This window comes from Amphiprion ocellaris, chromosome 5, assembly GCF_022539595.1.
Source record: "Amphiprion ocellaris isolate individual 3 ecotype Okinawa chromosome 5, ASM2253959v1, whole genome shotgun sequence".
Classification (NCBI taxonomy): domain Eukaryota; kingdom Metazoa; phylum Chordata; class Actinopteri; family Pomacentridae; genus Amphiprion; species Amphiprion ocellaris.
In genome coordinates, this window is record NC_072770.1 from 37671449 (window position 1) to 37693518 (window position 22070).

Here is a 22070-nt window from a genome sequence, read left to right on the forward strand (position 1 = left end):
TTTTTTCTCTTTGCTTGTTTAGTTTTGTCATCTGTGTGAAAGGTGCTAAAGAAATAAAGTTGAATTGATAAACTGAATAATTGACTAACTCATGATTGTGACAACAGAAGTATTTTCATTGTGATTTAAGGGTTTGTTTCATTTTTAAGGTTGGGATTAAAATCTTGAAAGAAAAAAAAGATTAAAGAAATAAACTACATAAAAAAAAGCAATTAAATCAAAGGAAAAAAGCATTTAATACAATAAAACTTTAAAAAAGGAAATTAATCATTAAATACAATTAAATGATATTAAACCGATAAAAATTTAATTAGATAATTAAACAGAAGATACAAGAAAGGGAATTGTGAAATTAAACAAAAAATTTAAAACAAAAATAATTAACATTAAAGACGAAATATAGATATTTAAAATTTAAAAAATACAGTTAAACGAGAAGAATATTAAACCTTTAAAAAATACAAAACATTTAATTAGATTATTAAACCTTTAAAAAGACAAAACATTTAATTAAAAAATTAAATGTTTAATTAGAAAATTAAATCTTAAAGACAATAAAACTTTAAATAGGAATTAAACAGAAAATACAATGAAGCATTTAAAAAGAAAATTAAACATTAACAGGTGGGAAAACATTTAAAAAGAAAAACCTTAAAGATTTAATTGAAAAATTAAACATTGGGAAAGAAAGGGAAATTTTTAGAACAAGCCGATAAAACATTTGAAAAAACAACAAACATTAAAAAGACAAAACATTTTGAAATCAAATCAGACATTAGAAAAGAATAAAAGGTGAGAAAAGAGCAAAACTGAACATTTAAGAAGAATCAAACTAAAGACAAAACATTTGAAAAGATACCAGTTAGACTTTAGAAGATCAAATTAAACAGAAGAGACAATAAAACAATCAAAAAGAGCAAAAACAGATAAAGGTCTTCAAGTGTTTTCTAGTCTGAAATGAAAACATCAAGTTGTTTCTTCAAACATTTCCTCTTTCTATGTTCTTGATTTGATTGTGGACAGATTTACTAAGAACTCATTTCAGAAAACTGCTTTCCAGATAAAGTCTACTAGTAGTTGAAGGCATTGATCAAATTAATGTTACCTTCTGATCTCCACAAACTTTACTGTTCAGTGAAGAGAATCAAAGTTTGTTGAGGATTTCTAAAAAACCCACAGGTGAAGGTCTGAGAAGAACTCAGATGGATGGTCTAAATGTGAAATCAAGACTCATGGTCACAAGTTTTAAGGCTTCTGTTAACCAGAAAGTGCAAACTAACAGAGAAGTACTGAGAAACTTATAAAACTTCAGTGCTCAGACTGTCTGAAGGTTCAAACTCACAGAGAAGTACTGAGAAACTTATAAAACTTCAGTCCTCAGACTGTCTGAAGGTTCAAACTAACAGAGAAGTACTGAGAAACTTCTATGATTTCAGTCCTCAGACTGTCTAAAGGTTCGAACTAACAGAGAAGTACTGAGAAACTTATAAAACTTCAGTCCTCAGACTGTCTGAAGGTTCAAACTAACAGAGAACTACTCAGGAACTTAGAAGATATCAGTCCTTGGACTGTGTGAAAGTTCAATCTAACAGAGAACTACTGTGGGACTTAGAAAATTTCAGCCCTCAGACTGTGTGAAAGCTCAGGTCCTGAGGACTCGGGAGGTGTGGAGGCTTTGGAAAGTCTTGGAACTGAGGGTTCCACCCTCCAGCACAAAGGCCGAAGCCCAACCTCCTGAGAAAAACGGTCGAGTCGAGACTCGAGTTAAAAAAAAACTCGAGCACGACAAAAAATAGATGATAAATGCGCAAAAAAAAGAAGAATTAGTATCTGAGCGAGTAGCTCAGGGGGATAAGAGGGTAGACTATCAAGTGGAAGGTCACCGGTTCAAGACCCGCCACCGGCCTTTTTCTTTCTTTGTCTTTGTCAGGATTTTCAAAAAACTTAAGAAGGGTCTGGTCTTGAACCAGCGACCTGCAGCTCCACAGGCAAATCCTTAACTCACTGAGCTACAGATCAGATAAAAAAACATAATTTCGTCGTCCCTTTGTCATCGTAGTTGCTGTTCCTCCACATGGGTGGAGCCAAGGCGGAGTCAAGGTGGAGTCTGGGTGGAGTCAGGGCGGAGAGTAGGTGGGGAGGTGGGTGGTGGCCTCCCCCCTCTACTCCCCCACCTCCCCCCACCACCCACCACACCTTCCCCCGCCTGACGAGTTTTTCGAGTCTCCACGAGTTCTTCGAGTCTCGACAGATTTTCCTGAGTTTCTGGAGTTTCCACCAGGTCGGAGGCAGAACAAGTTGTCATGAAGAGGTGTTGAAGTCGGCCAGGATGGACTGACTTTTTACAGCAACTAGAAGGAAGACCACTTGAAGAGCAGGTCTTTAACCACCATCCATAAAATCCATGGACTCGGATCCAGAGAAATGAAGGGAGGTCAACTTTTATCAACCTCCATCCAGATGTTCAACTTCATATCTTTACTTTGACATTTTTAGCACCACAAACCTTTAGTATCACACTTTATTATCCTTTATTAGGACTTTAATGGAATTAACCAGCAGATTTAGTTTTTCTTGACAAACTTTATTCTTGTCGTCGTGGGACTGCAGTATTTAAAATTCTTCCTTCTATTTGACCTCATGTTTGTTAGTCTTAGTGGAGAAACTTATTTTAATTGTCCATTAGTCTCTTAAAAACCAAATAATAAATTGGATTAGTCGAGCTTTAAATTTCTTACTTTGTCATATTTTTAAAAAATACAAAAAAATATAAAAATAAAGTGTCTTGAGGCAATTTGACCTGTAATTGGCGTTATATAAATAAAATTGAATTAAAATTGTATGTATCTTGTAATGTTGGAGTAATTCAGCCATATATGTTGGAAAACACATTTTCTTTGTCCATTAATCTGTTGATTGTTTTCTCCATTAATTCATTTCTTGTTTTGGTTTATAAAATGTCAAACCCAAATATATTCAGTTTACTGTCATAAAAACCAAAAAGTTTTACATTCATGATGCAGGAATCAGGCAGTTTTTTACTTTTTATCTTAGTTTAGTCAGAAAGATAGTTGATAATGTGTGAATTGTTGCAGCTTGTGAGCCGTAAAAGGTTTTAATCTTTGGGGCCGAGTGTCAGAAAACATTTAGAAACCAACATCAACAAAACACTCAACAAAGATTTGAACATCATTAAAGGGAAATCCAACTTTTGCATGACAATGTCTAATTAAAGGACATTTATTTCCAACGTAAATGTGTGATATTCATCCTCTGGAGCTTTCTCTTCACATCGTCTTCCACCTGGACTGGTTTGGTCGGGAGGATGTGCAACAAACATTTGAAAATCTGCACTTTAACATCAATGAATGACACTGAAGTTTAATCTCTACATAAATGAGACTGAGTCTGGATGTGCTGCTCTGTCATTAACTCCTAAGTTTAGGGAAAGTTCAAACAAAAGAGGACAGTTCAGATCAGACTTGAGAATGAGCTGATTTTGAACAAACATCTCAGACTTTCTGAGCTTCAGCACCTCCAGCAAGATATTTTAACAACAAGCAACTCAAGAGATCCAGAAGTTGGAGAGAGTTAGCTTTAGCTGAGCCAAAGAACATGTGGGATGCTTAACCTAGCAAACCATTCGCAACTTTTCTCTGTGATTCTGAGAAATAATTGCTCCTGATTTAATGAACAAGAGCCTACACATCTGAACTCCAGTCTCAGTTTAAAACAGACTCTAATTCAGTGTCATCCATCCATATTAAAGTGCACTTACCCAAAATGTTTGTTGCATGAGCTCCAACAAAACCTGTCCAGGTAGAAGGCCACTTTGACAAACAGGAAGTGGAAGATTCCAAGCAGATTTATGGAAGGGGGAACCAGACTGTACTAAGTGTGGTCCAGTATAGAGGGGTGTTTTGTGGGTTTTTCAGGCTGATAATGATTATTAGTGAGACATTTGGAGTAGATATTCATTTGCAGTAAATGAAAGTATTTAAAATCTTGGAGTTAAACTTACAAGAACACAAACTCTAACAGAAAACGTTGTTGATACGTTTTTGTTTTGTTTACAGATGTTAAGTTAAAGGAGTTTTATTCGTGACGTATAACCAATCAAATCACTCCAGAAGACAGAGCGACCACAGGTAGATAAAGGTTCAGAGCCAAAGTAGCACCATTTTTAAATGTATTTATTACCGTAAATCAGTAAAAAATAAAATACTGATAATCAGTAAATCAGTCAGCCCACAATTACTACAATTCTACAATGTATGGGTCTTTCCTTTGACTTGTTATTTCTACAATCTACGATGTATATGATGGTGTTTTTTCATACCAAAGGCTGTACTATGATGTTTTCTAAGAGACATAATGTGCTTCTCTGTTTATTCTGGCTCTGGGCTGCTGCACTCCTCCTCTGTTGTTTTCTGGATTGTACTCAGCTTCATGCCTTCGTCCACCTGGCCTCCGTTGACTCGTCCCGCCTGCCGTCTCTGGAGCTGAAGCTGGATTGGAACAGACCAAAGTACAGTCCAATCACGATGCCAGCTGCCTCTCAAAAGGCTCCTTCATCTGGCAGGTGGCAGCACTTCTTCTGAGGGGAAGCTGAGCTGGTCAGGCAGAACTTTGGAGATGTGTTCCAGTGGTTGGTGGATGTGTGGGGAGATAGAGAGGGACCTTTGAATTGTTCACAAAGGAAAACAGGGAACCCATTGGTAGTTTTAGTTTAGGCTGCTACTGAGGTGTGTTTTTGGGTTTTAAGAGGTGAACAGGAAGAGTTTTTTTTTAGTATTGATTATCTTTTAATTTGTTCCTGGTTAGAATGCCCATCAATGTCAACATGAAGTTCACTTTTAGTTCTGTTTATTTATTTTTGTTTTACTTACAACCATTTGCTTTTAAGCCCCTCACATGTTGTGTTGTTGTAAACTTACTCTTCAAATAAATACTCATCTAACCCTCTGGAAACCAGCGTTTGGACTGTTTTTGTGTTGCTCCTCACCTACTTCAGACAGCCGGGACATGACAACGTTTTGTGGACTAAAGGTTTTGACAATTTCTGAGCGTTTTTTTTTTTTTTAATTAATTTTGGACCAGTTTTAGACAATTTGAACATTTTCCGATTGATTTACAATCAGTTTTACAGCCAATTTTTGTTTCATTTGGATCAGTTTTGGTAATTTTGATCAAAATTTGATTGATTTTTGACCATTTTTAGTCATTTTTTTTAAAAAACAATTTTTCAATTTTTTGTTTCATTTTGGTCCAATTTCAGTGATTTTGAACAAATTTCGTTTCATTTATGACATTTTTTTTGACGTTATGTTGGTCAGTTTTAGACATCATGATCAATTCTGAACAATTTGTAATTCATTTTGGACCAGTTTTAGTCATTTTGAGCAATTTCTAATGGATTTACAACCAGTTTTTCAAACTATTTCAATTAAGTTATGATTGTTTTTTGTAATTTTGAACATTTTGTAATAATTTTTAATTAATTTATAACTAGTTTTAGCCATTTTTATCAATTTTTATTGGTTTAAAACTGCTTTTGTGTTTTTTTTAATTAATTTATTACCGGTTTTAGTTATTCTTGAACAATTCTTCGCAATTTGCAATTCATTTTGCACTAATTTTAGTTATTTTGATCAAATTAAATTTTGCTTATGACCATTTTTTTTGTTATTTTGGTTAGATTTAGACATTTTGACCAATTCTTAGCGTTTTTTAAAATTCATTTTGGACCAGTTTTAGACAATTATAACAATTTCTGATTGATTTACAACCAGTTTTACAACCAAGTTTTGTTTCATTTTAGACTAGTTTTAGTAATTTTGACAATTTTGTAACAATATTTGATTAATTTATGACCAGTTTTAGTAATTTTGATCAAAGTTTGATTGATTTCTGACGAATTTTAGTCATTTCTGAACAATTCCTCACAATTTTTCATTCACTCTCGACCAGTTTTAGTCATTTTGATCAATTTTCATTTCATTTATACCTATTTTTTGGTTATTTTAGTCAATTTTTAATATCTCGACTAATTCTGAACAATATTTAATTCATTCTGGACCAGTTTTTGTCATTTTACCCATTTTTTAACAATTCTTGATTTATTTTGGATCAGTTTTAGTAATTTTGAGCAAATTTTGATTCATTTATGATCTATTTTAGTCATTTCACAGATTTTGTATCTTCAAAGTGCAAAAATCTTCATCGGTGAGGGAAGAAAATTTAAAAAAAAACAAAAACTCAAATCTGACTCAAATTTCCAACAAAGTTTAACCAAATCAGAATCCAGACGACATCATAACAGCATTTCTGCACATTTTCCAGTTTCATTGATGAGTCTTGGTTAATTTAAAGATTTTTCCACATAAATGAAAAGGCTCCACGTGGTTTTCTTGGCAGTGTTTTCCAGTTTTCAGTCACATATCTGCAGATAAACAACAGTTCATCCCGTTAAAACGACAGAAAATCAACAGACTTTTTGAATTTTCTCGTCGTCCTGCCAGTTTGCGTCTTTTTCTGTGTCACTGATGAACGTTGCTCATTGTGTCTCTAAACACCGTTTTATACGACAGAAAAAAGTCTTTTCAGTGTGGAATAATGAACCGAATCTGTTTACCTGAGTGCGATTGTGCTACAGACAAAAGCCGAATCAATCTTATTTGTTCCTTCTCTGTCTGAGGCCCATTAATATTTATGGTGCCGCTAATAGCTGCTCCACAATCTGCTGCTGCTCTTTAACGAGGATTTTTTCCTCATTAATTAGATCAAGTTGGGTTTGAACAGATTTATAGAAGCAGGATTTCAGGTGTTGCTCAGAGTGAATCAATCTGCTGCTCCGTTTTCATTCCATGTCAGAGATTCTCTAATGTTTACTCTCATTTTGACTATTAAAGAAGATTTGTGGCACATTTATCCCAGTTTAGCTCTTTGGTTTGATCACAGTACATTAAATAAAACACAATAATGTGAAATCCTGGCTTATTAAAGTTTTGGTGTTTACCTCTAGTATTGGTGTAGCATTTTAGCATGCTAATACTTACAAATTAGTGCACACTATAGCATGCTGACATTTGCAAATTAGAGCACATTTTTGGGAAATCTTTGAACATTTTTTGGTGGAAAAAAAGAAATGTTAAAAATGTTTCTTAAGAATATTAGAAGTTTTACTGATATATATGTAATCATTTTAGATATTTTTTAGGATTTTTTGGAAGATTTTTATTCATTTTTGAAAATATTTACAGGAATTTTCCTGCCAAATTTGGGGAATTTATTTAAAATAAAACTTTTAAGGGAAACTTTTAAGTAATTATTGGAATTTTCTTCCTGAAGGTTTTGCAAATTTTCAGAAATTTGGGGAATTTTTTTTTTGCTGAATTGTTTTTTTCAGACAAGGAAACAATATTTTTTGGTGCCTGTAAATGAGGACAACAGGAGGGTTAATCAGGATTTTCAATATAAAGCATCAAATGCTAAAATTAAAAATATATAGTAAATGAGGAAATTAAGTCTAGTAAACAGATGCAGCATTTACTTTAAAGGCATAAATAATTCTGGACATGGACATTTTTTGTTAAAATGACAGAGAAATAGTTAAAATTCATCAATAACGTCAAAAACAACACCTTATTGTCTTCTGTCACTTAAAACTATGTCATTTTCAGCCAGAACAAACCTTTGAATCGCATAAAAATCCACTATAAATCTAAATAATCTCTCACTAGATGTCTTTTACTGGTGTTCCTTCTGTATTTTTCTCTGATTATGTCTTCAGCTCCATATTCTCCCTCCAGAACATACAGTCGGTGGTTTCTCTGCAGGTCCTTGTCTGGTCGAAGCAGTGAAGCGACTCGAACATCTCGCTGTAAATGTCTCAGAAGCAGAGATGTTACCTGAGGCCTGCACAGGTACGCTCCTATTTCACATGTAGCCCACTTTAATTGGACCGTTCTCCGTCTCCTCCCATGAAAAGCCGCTGCCTCTTTAGCTCACGGCTCCATGTAAACACCAGCAGCCTGCATGTTTTATGGATCTCCTTTATTTATTTATCCTGAGGAGCCTCTGGGCTTCATGTCAGGACCGACTCTAACAGCGACTCTCTGGATGTTCCCTCTGGCAGAGTCCCGCATTAATATCACTCCCAAGATGCACTGCACCGGAGCTGGAGTGGATAAAGACAGAAAACGTTGTCATCTCCACTGATTCCGGGAAAGGAACCGGAATATTTCCAAACACTGGGAGCATATAGCAGCAGCTAAAGTGCAGTCAGCAGCGTTTTAAAAGGAAATCACTTCTAACTTCTGCTGCAGTGGAGTTCAAAGAGAGTCCAACAGGACAAAACTTATGTTTCAAACTCTTTTTAATGTTGGTTTGTTGCATTAATGACGAGCATCACACATACAAATATGAACATGTTTACCAATAAAAAACCTAATATTACACTTCATTCCATTTATCTTGATCTAAAATGCAACTACAAGCTTCAGTTTTTGATTTTATATCAATGAAAAGTTGACCAGACACAGCAAATAATGAGCTCGCTTAAGGAGAAAACCTAACATCTTATGTAAGAAATCACTCTGATCTCATGCATTAAGGTAAGAATATGAAATAATTACCAAAAATAAATAGGAAATATTGTCATATATTAAGGTTAATTAGATATAAATTCAAATTTTAAGGGGTTAAATGGCTGCGGGAGCTATGATTTAATACTACCAAAGAGGAATTAAAGCCCACACATGTCACACCTTGGATAACTATTATCATTTTATCGTTGCATTTTCAGTTCTTGTTTGGTTAATTTTAGGCACCAAAACTACTTGGTTACAGTAAATACAAAAAGTGTCCATCTTGGAAGTTTCCCTTTTTTTGCTTTTTAACATTGAAAAAAAATCACGAAGCAGCATCATGATGTGAAGCACGGTGGTGGCAGCATCATGATGTGAAGCACGGAGGTGGCAGCATTATGATGTGAAGCACGGTGGTGGCAGCATCATGACGTGAAGCACAGTGGTGGCAGCATCATGATGTGAAGCACGGTGGTGGCAGCATCATGACGTGAAGCACGGTGGTGGCAGCATCATGATGTGAAGCATGGTGGTGGCAGCATCATGACGTGAAGCACGGTGGTGGCAGCATCATGATGTGAAGCACGGTGGTGGCAGCATCATGACGTGAAGCATGGTGGTGGCAGCATCATGATGTGAAGCACGGTGGTGGCAGCATCATGACGTGAAGCACGGTGGTGGCAGCATCATGATGTGAAGCACGGTGGTGGCAGCATCATGACGTGAAGCACGGTGGTGGCAGCATCATGATGTGAAGCACGGTGGTGGCAGCATCATGATGTGAAGCACGGTGGTGGCAGCATCATGATGTGAAGCATGATGGTGCCCCTGAATATAAATCTGGATACAAAGTAGTTACTTTACTTATAGTACTACAATGATGTTTAATTAGATTTTGAGGCTGTGTACTTTTACTTCAGTAAGATTACTATTTATGATGTAGTATTTTTACTTTGTTGTATTAGTATTACTACTGAAGTAAAAGATCTGAATACTTCTTTGTGGCTGTCGGCTCCTTACTATCCGGTAAATTAAATGATAATTTAGTTTCCACCTGTGGAAAAGTTTATTTCAGATGCATGACTTAAAGTATTTGTGTTTTTGTCAATGATGCAGTACTACTTGTGGATTTTCTAAAAAATATCTTGGTGAAATTTCAGCAAATAATTAGTGTTTTAATGATGAAAACTCAGTAGAAAATTCAATAATTATAAAATCCCATGAACAAAGCTGACGATACGAGATAGATTAAAAAAAAAAAAAAAAAAAACCCAGCTGATTCCAGTTGCAGTAAATTAACTGCGACCAGTGAACAGAAATGTCGGTTTTCCTGAATAAAGGAGTGAATTAAAAAGCGGTTTCCTCTGTGGATGTCCGGCCTGTAAGTGATGGGACTCATTAGAAATGACTCTGCGTGTCATCTCCATTCTCCCGCTGCTCCGCCAAGCTTAAAATGCAATTTGAAGAATAATCACATCGTTATGAGGCCCGGCTTTTATCGCCTCACCGAGATTTTTACCGTTGATTACCGCCGCCCGCCAAAAGTCAACAAAGACGGCATCTGGAGCTGGTCGGCCATTCAGTCCGAGGAAGAAGCGACGCCGAGACGAGGGAGCTTTAGTTGCGTCTGCTGATTGGAAAAGAGCTCAACACTGGAGACTCTCCACACTCTTTTTGTTCATTTACCTTCATCCTCAGCAGGTGGACTGATGAAAACGCGTCCTTCTGCTTTCAATTATCCACCGCAACGAGTTTGTCCTTTACAACGTCCTCGTCTGGGCAGCGTGTTTTGTAATATATTGTTAAATAAAAGCGATATCTTTAAAGTCCTCCATTACTGCACCTTTACATCTACCTGGATGAGCATGAGTCAGGTTGAAGTGACAGAGTTCATGTTTGTACCGATCAGTCGTCTCCATTTTTAAGGGAGTTTCTTTTGCTAAAGTACTTCTGATTTTGTAGAAATTAAAGCCTCCAACAGCTTTTAAAAGTTGTAGTTTCTTTAGTTGAAGGTTTTTCTAACATATTTGTCAATAACTGTGTCTTTATCAGCTAGAATGAGGTTTGGAGTTCCACAGGGATCAAGACCAGGTCCCCTTTTTTTCTATTTTACTGTTTGATTGTACACCATCATGACCTTCCTGCCACATACAGAGACTAAATTGAAGTTATATCACATATTTATTTTAAAAAAATTGTGCAGAAAACTTTTCTGTAGTTGAAAGTTTTTCTCTGAAAGTTTGTCAGAAACCGTGTTTTTATCAGCTAAAATGAGGTTTGGAGTTTCTCAGGGATCAATTCTGGGTCCTTTTTTATTCGCATTTAACTGTTTGATTGTATGATCATAAAGAGATGCAAAATGACCACAAATTTAAAAAAAATTACTAAAATCGGATGCCAAACAAGTAAAATCAGACACAAAATGACATCTTTGAGATGCTTAATGATTAAAAAGAGCAGCAAAATGGCCGCAAAGACATGCAAAATTACTAGAATGTGATGCAAAAATTACTACAGAGAAGCAAAATGACCAATAAAAGATGCAAAATGACTCATATAAAATGCAAGATGATCATAAAGAGACAAGACAAAAGATCATATAGAGAAGAAAATGATTTCAAGTAAACACAAGATGACTACAAAGAGATGCAAAATGACTAAAATAGGATGCACATTAACAAAAACACAATTTTTTTAAAAAGACCATCAAAGAGATGCAAAATGACCAATAAAAGATGCAAAATTACTAACAAAAGATGCAAAATGATCAGCAAGAGACACAAGATGACCATAAAGAGGTGAAAAATGACAAAAACAGGATCTAGAATGATTTCAAGTCGACACAGAATGACCACAGAGATGCATAATGACCAGTACAAGATGCAAAATTATGAATGTAAGATGCAAAATGATCACAAAGAGACACTCAATAACCAAAACAGACCAAAATAACTAAAATAGAATGCCAAACAAGTAAAATGAGACAAAATGATCCCTTTGAGACACAAAATGACCACAGAGAAACAACATGAGTAAAATAGGATGCAAAATGATTAGCAAGAGACACATAATGACCACAAAATTACCAAAAACAGACAAAATTAAAAACATCATCAAAAAGATGCAAAATGACCATTAAAACATGCAAAATGACTAATATAAAATGCAAACTGACCAATATAGGATCCAAAATGACCAATATAAGACCCAAAATGACCAATATAAGATCCAAAATGACCAATATAAGACCCAAAATGACCAATATAAGACCCAAAATGACCAATATAAGATGCAAAAAGGCTAATATAAAATGCAAGATGATCACAAAGTGACACTGAAAGATCATAAAGAGATGAAAAATGATTTCAAGTAGACACAAAATGACTAAAATAGGGTGCCAAATGGTCACCAAGAGACACTAAATGACCATAAAGAGACCTAAATGACTGAACCTCACACTGATCTGTGGGAACCTTATGTCAGCTGATGATCAGATCTCCCCAGTGTGCAGGTCGAGTGTTCTGGTTTCGCCTTTAATTCTTCATGAAGAACAAACACTTCTGAACCTCCTCTCGTCTTTGAAGCTGCAACTCGGCATCACAAACAGCTCAACACGTCGCCCTTTAGCGGGTCAAACCCTCGTCAGACGGGAGATTATTACCTGCCGGAGAGTCCACTCGGTAATTCATCACCACATTATGTGCATACATTTGTAGAGCTGCAGGAAACAGCGTCGCCATCGACTTCCTGTCTGCATCAAACGGGGGAGGAAGCTGTAATCACCAACTGGATTATTTGGCTGTAAATCAGCCGTCTCACCTGCCCGACCTTTAATGACGAGCCGCCGCCATGTCTGACGGCCTCTGATTAAAGCCGAGCAGGGAGACGGGATTCATTTGCCTCCCGCCGAGGTGAGGGAGGAAGGGGGGAGAAAGGAGGGGGGAAGAGCATCGATAGGGAAAGTAAACACAGACATCAAAGTCATGGAGGGAAAATCAATGTATCCTGGTTACAAAGAAAAGGCCATGGAAACATCGATATCACCTCCCAGAGTCTGGAGTTTACTAATGGTACCAATAATAATAATAATAATAATAATAATAATAATAATAATATTAATAATAATAATAATAATAATAATAATAATAATAATAATAATAATAATAATAATAATAATAATAATAATAATAAAAAGTATTGGTGTTTTAAGAAGCACAGTTAGAATCTCTTGGTGTTTTTTCTTTCATAAAAGATAAATGATCTAACCCTAGCCCGACAGAAGAGATAAAAAATTACGAGAATAGCACGTGAAATGACCGGAAAAAGATGGAAAACCATCCTAAGGTGGCAACAAACAACAAAGAGACACAAAATTACCGAAAAAGAGATTAAAAATGGCTACAAAAAGATGCAAAACAACTTTAAAAAGTTGCAAATGAAATAAAATATGAGGCAAATGGCTGCAAAAACATCGAAAATGATGAAAGTGAGATGCAAAATGAACATTAAGACATGCACAACTACTAAAACCAGATACAAAATGACTAAAATGGGATGCAATATCGTTACAAAGACACAAAAAATGACCACAAAGAGATGCACAATGAATAAACAAAGATGCAAAAAGACCACAAAAAGAAGCAAAATAACTGGTTAAGATCTAGAGGCACTAGAATAGGATGCAGGTGACCACAAAGAGATAGACAACGAATAAAACAAGATGCAAAATTGCCCAAAACAGATGGACAATAACCCCAAGAAGTCAATAAATGACTTGAACCGGATGCAAAATGTCCACAAACGAAAATAAAATTATTACAATGAAATGTTAAATCCTCACAACGAGATGAGAAATGACCCAAAAAGAGATTAAAAACAACTGCAAAAAGAGGCAAAAGACTACAGGAAGTTGCAAAGGGACTAAAATATCATGCAAATGACAGCAAAGACATGGAAAATGACTAGAATATAATGGAAAATAACCGCAAAGAGATGGAAAATGACCACTATGGTATCTTAAATTACCACAGAGAAATGTAGAATAACTCTAAGGCTGCAAAAAATGACTGGAAGAGACACAAAAAGGCTCAAATGGGACGCAAAATGACCACAAAGAGATTAAACAGCAAGAAAATGACTAAAAACTGTTGAGAAATGACCAAAAGGAGATTAAAAACTCCTACAAAAAGGTCCAAAAGGCACTAAAATGGGATGCAAATGACCACAGAGACATGCACAATGACTAAAACAAGATGCAAAATTGCCCAAAACAGATGGACAATAACCCCAAGAAGTCAATAAATGACTCAAACTGGATGCAAAATGTCCACAAATGAAAATACAGTTACAACAATGGGATGTTAAATAGTCACAAAGAGATGAAAAATGACCAAAAAAAGTTTAAAAATGACTGCAAAAAGAGGCAAAAGACTACAGAAAGTTGCAAAGGGACTAAAATATGATGCAAATGACAGCAAAGACATGGAAAATGACCACTATGTATATGTATATATACTATGTCTTAAATTACCAGAGAGATGCAGAATAACTCCAAGGATGTGAAAAAAAATGACTCAAAATGAGCACAAAGAGATTAAACAGCAATAAAATGACTAAAATTGGATGGATAGATTGGTGGATGTGTGGATGGATGGATTGATGGATGGATTGATGGATGGATGGATGGATGGATGGATTGATGGATGGATGGATGGATGGATGGATGGATGGATTGATGGATGGATGGATGGATGGATGGATGGATTGATGGATGGATGGATGGATGGATGGATGGATGGATGGATGGATGGATGGATGGATGGATGGATTGATGGATGGATGGATGGATGGATGGATGGATGGATGGATATTCAACATGACCACAAAGGGATGAAAAATGACCACTACATGATACAAAATGACCACAAAGACACACAAAATAACCCCAAGGAGAAAAAAAATAACTCAACATGTCTACAGACAGACCATAAACAAATGCAAAATGACTAAAAAGAGTTGAGAAATGACCAAAAGGAGATTAAAATCACCAACTAAAAGGTCCATGAGCCCTAAAATGGGATGAAAATGACAACAAAATGATGTAGAATGACTGAAATGAGATGCATAAATACCATAAAGATTACTAAACCGGGATGCCAAATGTCTAAAAGTAGTCGTAAAATAATCACAGACACAAAATGGTCATGAATAAATCCAGATATTTTATCTGCAGCTCCAGTGAAACCAGTAAGAGACCTTTTCCTCCCATTAGCCTCCTCATATCCAGTCTATGGTTTGATTAACAGCTAACGGGACTAACTAACCTCTGCTTCCTTTAAAAACAGAGCCAGACATCAACAGAGCCAGAGCAGCTCCTGGTTTATTTCTGGGTGACCTGTTGGGAAAAAAAAGTTGGTATTCTTAACAATGGACTCATTTTAAACTGGGCTAATTGGCAGAACATCGTCCAGCTGGGATTTAAACCAATTCCCCCTGGGTTTCATGTTTCCTCTACAGCAGCTCACACTTTCAGTGGCATCAGCACATCAAAGTTATGGTCTACCCCAGAAAAGACCGAATGTGGTCAAAATAGAACTCAAAACAACCACCAGAGATGGAAAGTGACCAAAATGGGATGAAGAATGACCACATAGAGATGGACCACAAAGGTCAGAAGAAAATGGCTTGAATTGGATGTGAAACAGCTACAGAGACGTAAAATGAGAACAGAGAAGTTTAAAAAAATGTCTAAACTAGCAAATGATCACAAAGACATAAAAAACAACCACAATAAGATAAAAATGTTCACACAGATACAAGATGAACAAAATGGGATGCAAAACTACCACAAGAACATAAAAAATGACTAAGATAGAATGAAAAATGGCAAAAAGACACAAAATGACCACAAAGAGACACAAAATGACCACAAAGAGACACAAAATGACCAAAAAAGACACAAAATGACCATAAAGAGACACAAAATGACCACAAACAGACACAAAATGACCATAAAATGACAAAAAAATTACTGCAAAAAGACACAAAATGACCAGAGAGTCACAGAATGACCACAAAGAGACAAAAAATAAATAAAATGGGAAAATGACCACAGGGAAATTAAAAATGACTGAAGGGGGTTATAAAATGATCACAAATTATACAAAATGACTAAAGTGAGCTGTAAAATGGTCACAAAGAGACCATAAATGACTAAAATGGGATGCAAAATGACCATGAGGCGACTAAAACTGAACAAAACGGGATGGAAAATGACCACAAAAGGACTAATTGTCTAAAAAAACAACCTCAAAGAGGTAAAAATGCCCTGAAGTTGTAGACGCCATGTGTTTTTGTTGCATTTGTGTTTCTGTAGTGGGGGGCCTCTCATGTCAGCCTCCAGGGGCCGTTTGTTCCAGAATCCTCCAGGTTTGGCGCCGTGAAACATTAACGCTGTATGTAATCCGCCGTAATCCTGGCTGGAGACATTCTGTTGTCTCTGAGAAGTTGATGTTTGGTGAAAGCCCAGAGTCCCAGCAGTAATTAGCAACAAGCGCTCATCAGGGACTCTAATTCCACGGATATCCACCGTGAACGGATCCACAGCCGCTGGACTGCATTTCTCCCCTTAACGTTCTGAACATGATTCATCCTGAACGCTACATGTTCACAGAGTCACATTAAAGACACAACAGCTTTATTCTGATTATTCCCTGTCACCGTTTAATCCCTGAGTTTCTCTACTTATAGCGAATTAACACCTTTGAAAAGTTAGTTTGACCCACAGAGACTCAACTTGATAAAACAGAAGAACGACGACTGGAACAGGATCAGAAATGATCACAGAAAAATACTAAATCATCTCATCTTTATCTCATATCATATTATCTCATCTTTTTAATCTCTTCTCATCTTATTTAATCTCACTTTGTATTATTTTAGTCTCATATCACCTCATTTTATCTTCTCCTGTCTCATTTAATCTCGTCATCTTTTGTTATCTTATCTCATCTCATCTCATTTTAGTCTCATGTCATCTCATTTTATGTCATCTTATATTTTCTCATGGCACCTTATTTTATTTCATTGTAAATGATCTTATCCCATCTCATCTTCTCTCATTTTGTATTGTCTCATGTCATTTTATTTTATCTGATCTCATCTTATTTTAATCTCATGTAATCTCATTTTATCTCATCTTATTTATCTTATCTCATCTTATTTAATCTCATCTTATTTCATTTTATCTTATCTTCTATTTTATCTCATGGCATCTTATTATATCTTGTCTCATCTTATTTTCTCATTTTATCTAGTTTTTTATCTCATTTTACATTTTCTTATCCCATCTTATCTCTCATCTCATCTTATTTAATCTCATCTCATACTATTTTACTCTCATGCCATCTTCTTTTATCTCATCTTATACCATATCATTTTATCTCAGCTTCTCTCATTTCATTTGTCATCTTATTTTATCTCATCTCACCTTATTTTTAAATATCATGTTGTCTTATTTTATCTCATCTCATCTTATTTTAGTCTCATATCATCTCATTTTATCATCTCTCATCTAATTTTTATCTCATCTTATTTTATCATATCTTATATTTTATCTCATGTCATCTTATTACATTTTATATTATCAATCTCATTTTATCTCATCTTTTCTCTTCTTATTTCATCACATCTTATATTTTCTCATCTAATTCTATCTCATCTCATTTTATGTTCTGTCATCTTATTTTTTTAATCTCATGTCATCTTATTTATCTCATTTGATCGCATACTATCATATTATATCTTATCTCATTTATCTAACCTCATCTTATACAATCAAAGCAACCTAAAATGATGCTTTAAATATTTCCTACCTATCTTTAAAGCTGTGAGTTTCACATTAGAATTAATGGAGTAAAATCTGGAGTATTTCCTGTAATTATGGTGCAACTCCAGAGGCTTATAACACTGAAATAAAGCACCTCGGCCTCAGTACTCGACTAGAACATGTTTAATTATGTGGTTTATATTTCCCATCACCTCTTCCTCGGCCCTGACATTCCTCACGTACTTCATTACCGCCTGCTGTTGTGTTAGCGGCTGCTTCCTTTCTTTCTCCAACACGACGACCTCCATCTCCACCAACGTACCTGCAGGCTAAACGCTAATTTCTACATCCGACATCCGTGATGACCTACGCACGCCTGCTTTTCTTCCCTCAGCCGTGCGGAGCTGTAATCAGCCGAGGTGTTCTGACCACATGATTATCCCTCTCATATTGTATTTAAACGCCGGAACGAGCGCCCTGCAATTAAGGCAGCAAGAGTCGGCTTGTTCTGAAGCCGTCGGATGGATTGTGCTGCTTTCTAAAGGCTGATTTCATTTCCTCCTCGCTGCACCTTTCAATGCCGAGTCGCATTTATCAGGGATGGTGAAGAAGAGAAATTATTAAAGCTCATAAGTCAGGCTATTTTCCCCCGACAATGACAGCATTCTTCAGGGAATTAGAATGCACCATGTGGAGTGTTATCTGCAGTTTGATTCACTGAAAGAGAAGACGGCTGCTACCGTCAGAGTCGACGGTGTGAACGGACCGACAGCGACGGAAACGGGACTCAACGAGATCACAGAGAGATGCTGACGAAAAGGATGCAAAATGATTAAAATAGGTGCAAAATGATTAAAACAATGCAAAATAATCACAAAGAGACGCAAAATGATCATAACTAGATGCAAAATGATCAGAAATAGATGCAAAATGACCCCAAAGATACGCAAAATGAATAAAATGTGATGCAAAATGATCACATAAAGATGTTAAATCCTCAAAGTAGGCTTCAAAATGACTAAAAAACATGCAAAATGATTCAAATACAATGCAAAATGAAGACAATAGGATTCAAAATTATTGAAATCTGACACTAAATGATCCCAAATAGATGCAAAATGACTACAGAAGGATGCAAAATGAATAAAATGTGATGCAAAATGATGACAAAACGATGCAAAATCACCCAAGTAGGATTCAAAATGACTAAAAAGGTGCAAAATGACACAAAACTATGCAAAATCAAACAGCTAAATTGAGGTAAATCAGGTGGAACTCAGCCCAAAATTTCTGCAGAACCTAAAACAAATACTTCAGGATGAGTTGATATTTCTGCAGCTTGTCGCTGCATAACAGTTATTACAGTAGTTTACGTAGAAACACACCTTTTTCTGTTTAAACTCTGCTTCCTGTGGAGTCCAGACGAGGGTACGGGTCTTTAGAAACCATCGTTATTCACTGAGAGGATCCACGTTCTCATGTTCTCCATCGATGGACTAATAGGACGACGTTTTATTGTATTCAGTCCTCCGAGGCTTCATTGACCTTTCATGAAGCTCCTCAGGTCAGCGTCAATAAACTCCGTCTCCATAACAACCGCGTCATGCCAAACATGCGTCGCCGCCACACTGCTCTCTGCATTATCGACCTTTTAACAGCTGTGAAATTATTATTATTACTGAGGAGGAATCGATGTGTGACAGTTGTTTGGCTGCAGAGAATCGATACCCAACAGCTAAAGATGTTGTTAATCTGATTTTAATCTCAGACCGTCAAGAAGACTCGTGTTTCTAGAAATTTATCTGAAAATATTCTAATTTTTCAGTGAGAAAACGATGAATTCTTTGTTAAATTATCTGTAATGTTGTGATTTTACCTGTTAGAAACATAAATTACATGAAAATGCTCTTTGGATTGAAAGTTTATTTAGGTCATTTTGAGTCTCATTTTGTAGTTTTTTGTCTCATTTAGGTCATTTTGAGTCTCATTTTTCTCATTTTGTGTCTCATTCAGGTCATTTTTGAGTCTCATTTAGTAGTTTTGTGTCTCATTTAGATCATTTTGAGTCTCATTTTTCTAATTTTGTGTCTCATTTTCTAGTTTCATGTCTCACTTAGATCATTTAGTGTGTCATTATTGTCATTTTGTGTCTCATTTAGGTCATTTTAAGTCTCATTTTGTAGTTCTATGTCTCATTTTTGTCATTTTGTTTCTCATTTTATAGTTTTATGTCTCATTTAGGTCATTCTGATTCTCTTTTTGTGTCTCATTTAAATAATTTTGAGGTTCTTTTATGTCTCATTTGGGTTCGGTGGTGTTCAATTTCACTTTTTATGTAATATTTTGGCCATTTTGCATCTAATTGTTTTAATTTTGTGTGTCATTCTGGTCATTGTGCATCTCTCTCTTCCTGTTTTGTGTCTTATTTTGGTCAACGTAGTGACATTTAAGCATAATTTTCTGAATAAAGAACGTTAACGTCGACGTCACTCCATCAGAATGACAACCTGTAACTTCAACAGCAGGTTTTTGTGTTTTGCATCTAATCATCTGGATCCTGATTCTTTTCTCTTCAAGCAGATTCATCGACTGTCGAGTTCCTGAAAGTTAAACTTTAACTGTCGCCGCTTCAATCCGACACTTTAAATCTCAACGTCGACTCTTCGTTCCTGCAGTTTGAGCAAGAAGAAGTAAAAAGTGAGAACATAAAGAAGCTCTGCGGTGACACATTTATTAAGGTGATGAATTGCTTTTGGACGAGACATCTTGTCCTGCCTCGCACTACAGAAGTATGATTTATGATCACCTCCGAGTTCACTGTCAGAAAACAATACCAGGGGAATTATCGGCATTTGAGAATCTGTGTAATACAAATTAATGATCACATCAGACGGCGAGCCGGCCGGACCTCTCCGAATTACGCTCCTTAACGGACTGTTTTGAAACGTTAATCAATGCATGACAAAGCCATAACTCAGAGCAGAGAAGAGGAAAAACAAGCTGATTTTGTTTTCACCTTCATCGTGGAAACTAATATCTCATTTTGTAGTTTTATGTTTCATTTAGGTCATTTTGAATCTCATTTGGTAGTTTTGTGTCTCATTTCGGTCATTTTGAGTTTCATTTTTCGCATTGTCTGTCTCATTTAGGTCATTTTGAGTCTAATGTTTCTCATTTTGTGTCTCATTTTTGTCATTGTGAGTCTCATTTTGTAATTATATATCTCATTTAGGTCATTTGAGTCTCATTTTTTTATTTTCTGTCTCATTTAGGTCATTTTGAGTCCTATGTTTCTCATTTTGTGTCTCATTTAGGCCATTTTTAGTTTCATTTTATATTTTTGTCTCATTTTTGTCATTTTGTGTCTGATTTAGGTCATTTGAGTCTCATTTTGTTGTTGTATGTCTCATTTAGGTCATTTCCAGTCCCATTTTTCTGATGTCCTGTCTCATTTAGGTCATTTTGAGTCTCGTGTTTTTCATTTTCGGGCTCATTTAGGTCATTTTGTGTCTCATTTAGGTCATTTCAAGTCAAGGTCGTGTCAAAGCCATAACTCAGAGTGGAGAAGAGGAAAAACAAGCTGCTTTTATTTTCACCGTCATCGTGGAAAACACAGCTCCAGCTTCGTGTGAATGTGAAGAGTGTGACGATGATCAGCTCCACTTTAGCTCAGGAGGCTCTCACTCATTCCAGCATCATTCATCACACACTCACCAGCATCATTTCTAGATTATTAGAATGAAAAGTCCAATTAAAGGCTCTTTTCTGACTGCACAGACTGAGTGGGCTCATGTCTGGGTTCATGGAACGCAACAATCAAAGGCTTGGATTAGTTTTGACTGTTTTCTATGGCCAAGAACAAGACGAGACACGTGACAGTTATGAAAAAACACAAATGAAATCATCAGATCAGCAGTTGTGTTGAGTCGAGAGATGCAAAGACAACTAGAAAGAGACACAAAATGACCAAATGAAACAAAAATAGCCACAAATATGACAAAAAAGGACCAGAAATAGACACAAATGACCAGAAATAGATACAAAATTACCATAAACATGCATAAAATTACCAAAAGTAGACAAAAAAAGGGCAAGAAATAGATACAAAATGATAATAAATAGACACAAAATGATCATAAATAGACCAAAAAGAACTAAAAGATAGAACAATTATCAAAAATAGAGAAAAAGCACCATAAATAGGCACAAAATGACTACAACCTGACCATGAAAAAGCAAAAATGACCAAAAATTGAGACAAAATGACTAGGATGAGACACAAAATGACCAGAAAATGACAAAAAATGACCATAAATAGGCAAAAAATTATTAAAAGATTCAAAAATTATCAAAAAATAGACAAAAAGGACAATAAATAGGCATAAAATGAATACAAACTGACCACGAAAAAGCAAAAATAACGAGAAATTGACACAAAATGACCAGAAAGAGACATAAAATGACCAGAAAGAGACACAAAATGACCAGAAAGAGACAACATATTACCATAAAGAGACAAAATGCCGAGGAATAGACCAAAAAAATATCAAAAGAAAAAAACAACCATAAATAGACACAAAATGACTGGAAATAGACAAAAACGAGCAGAAAGACATAAAACATGACCAGAAATAGACATGAAATGACAGTAACAA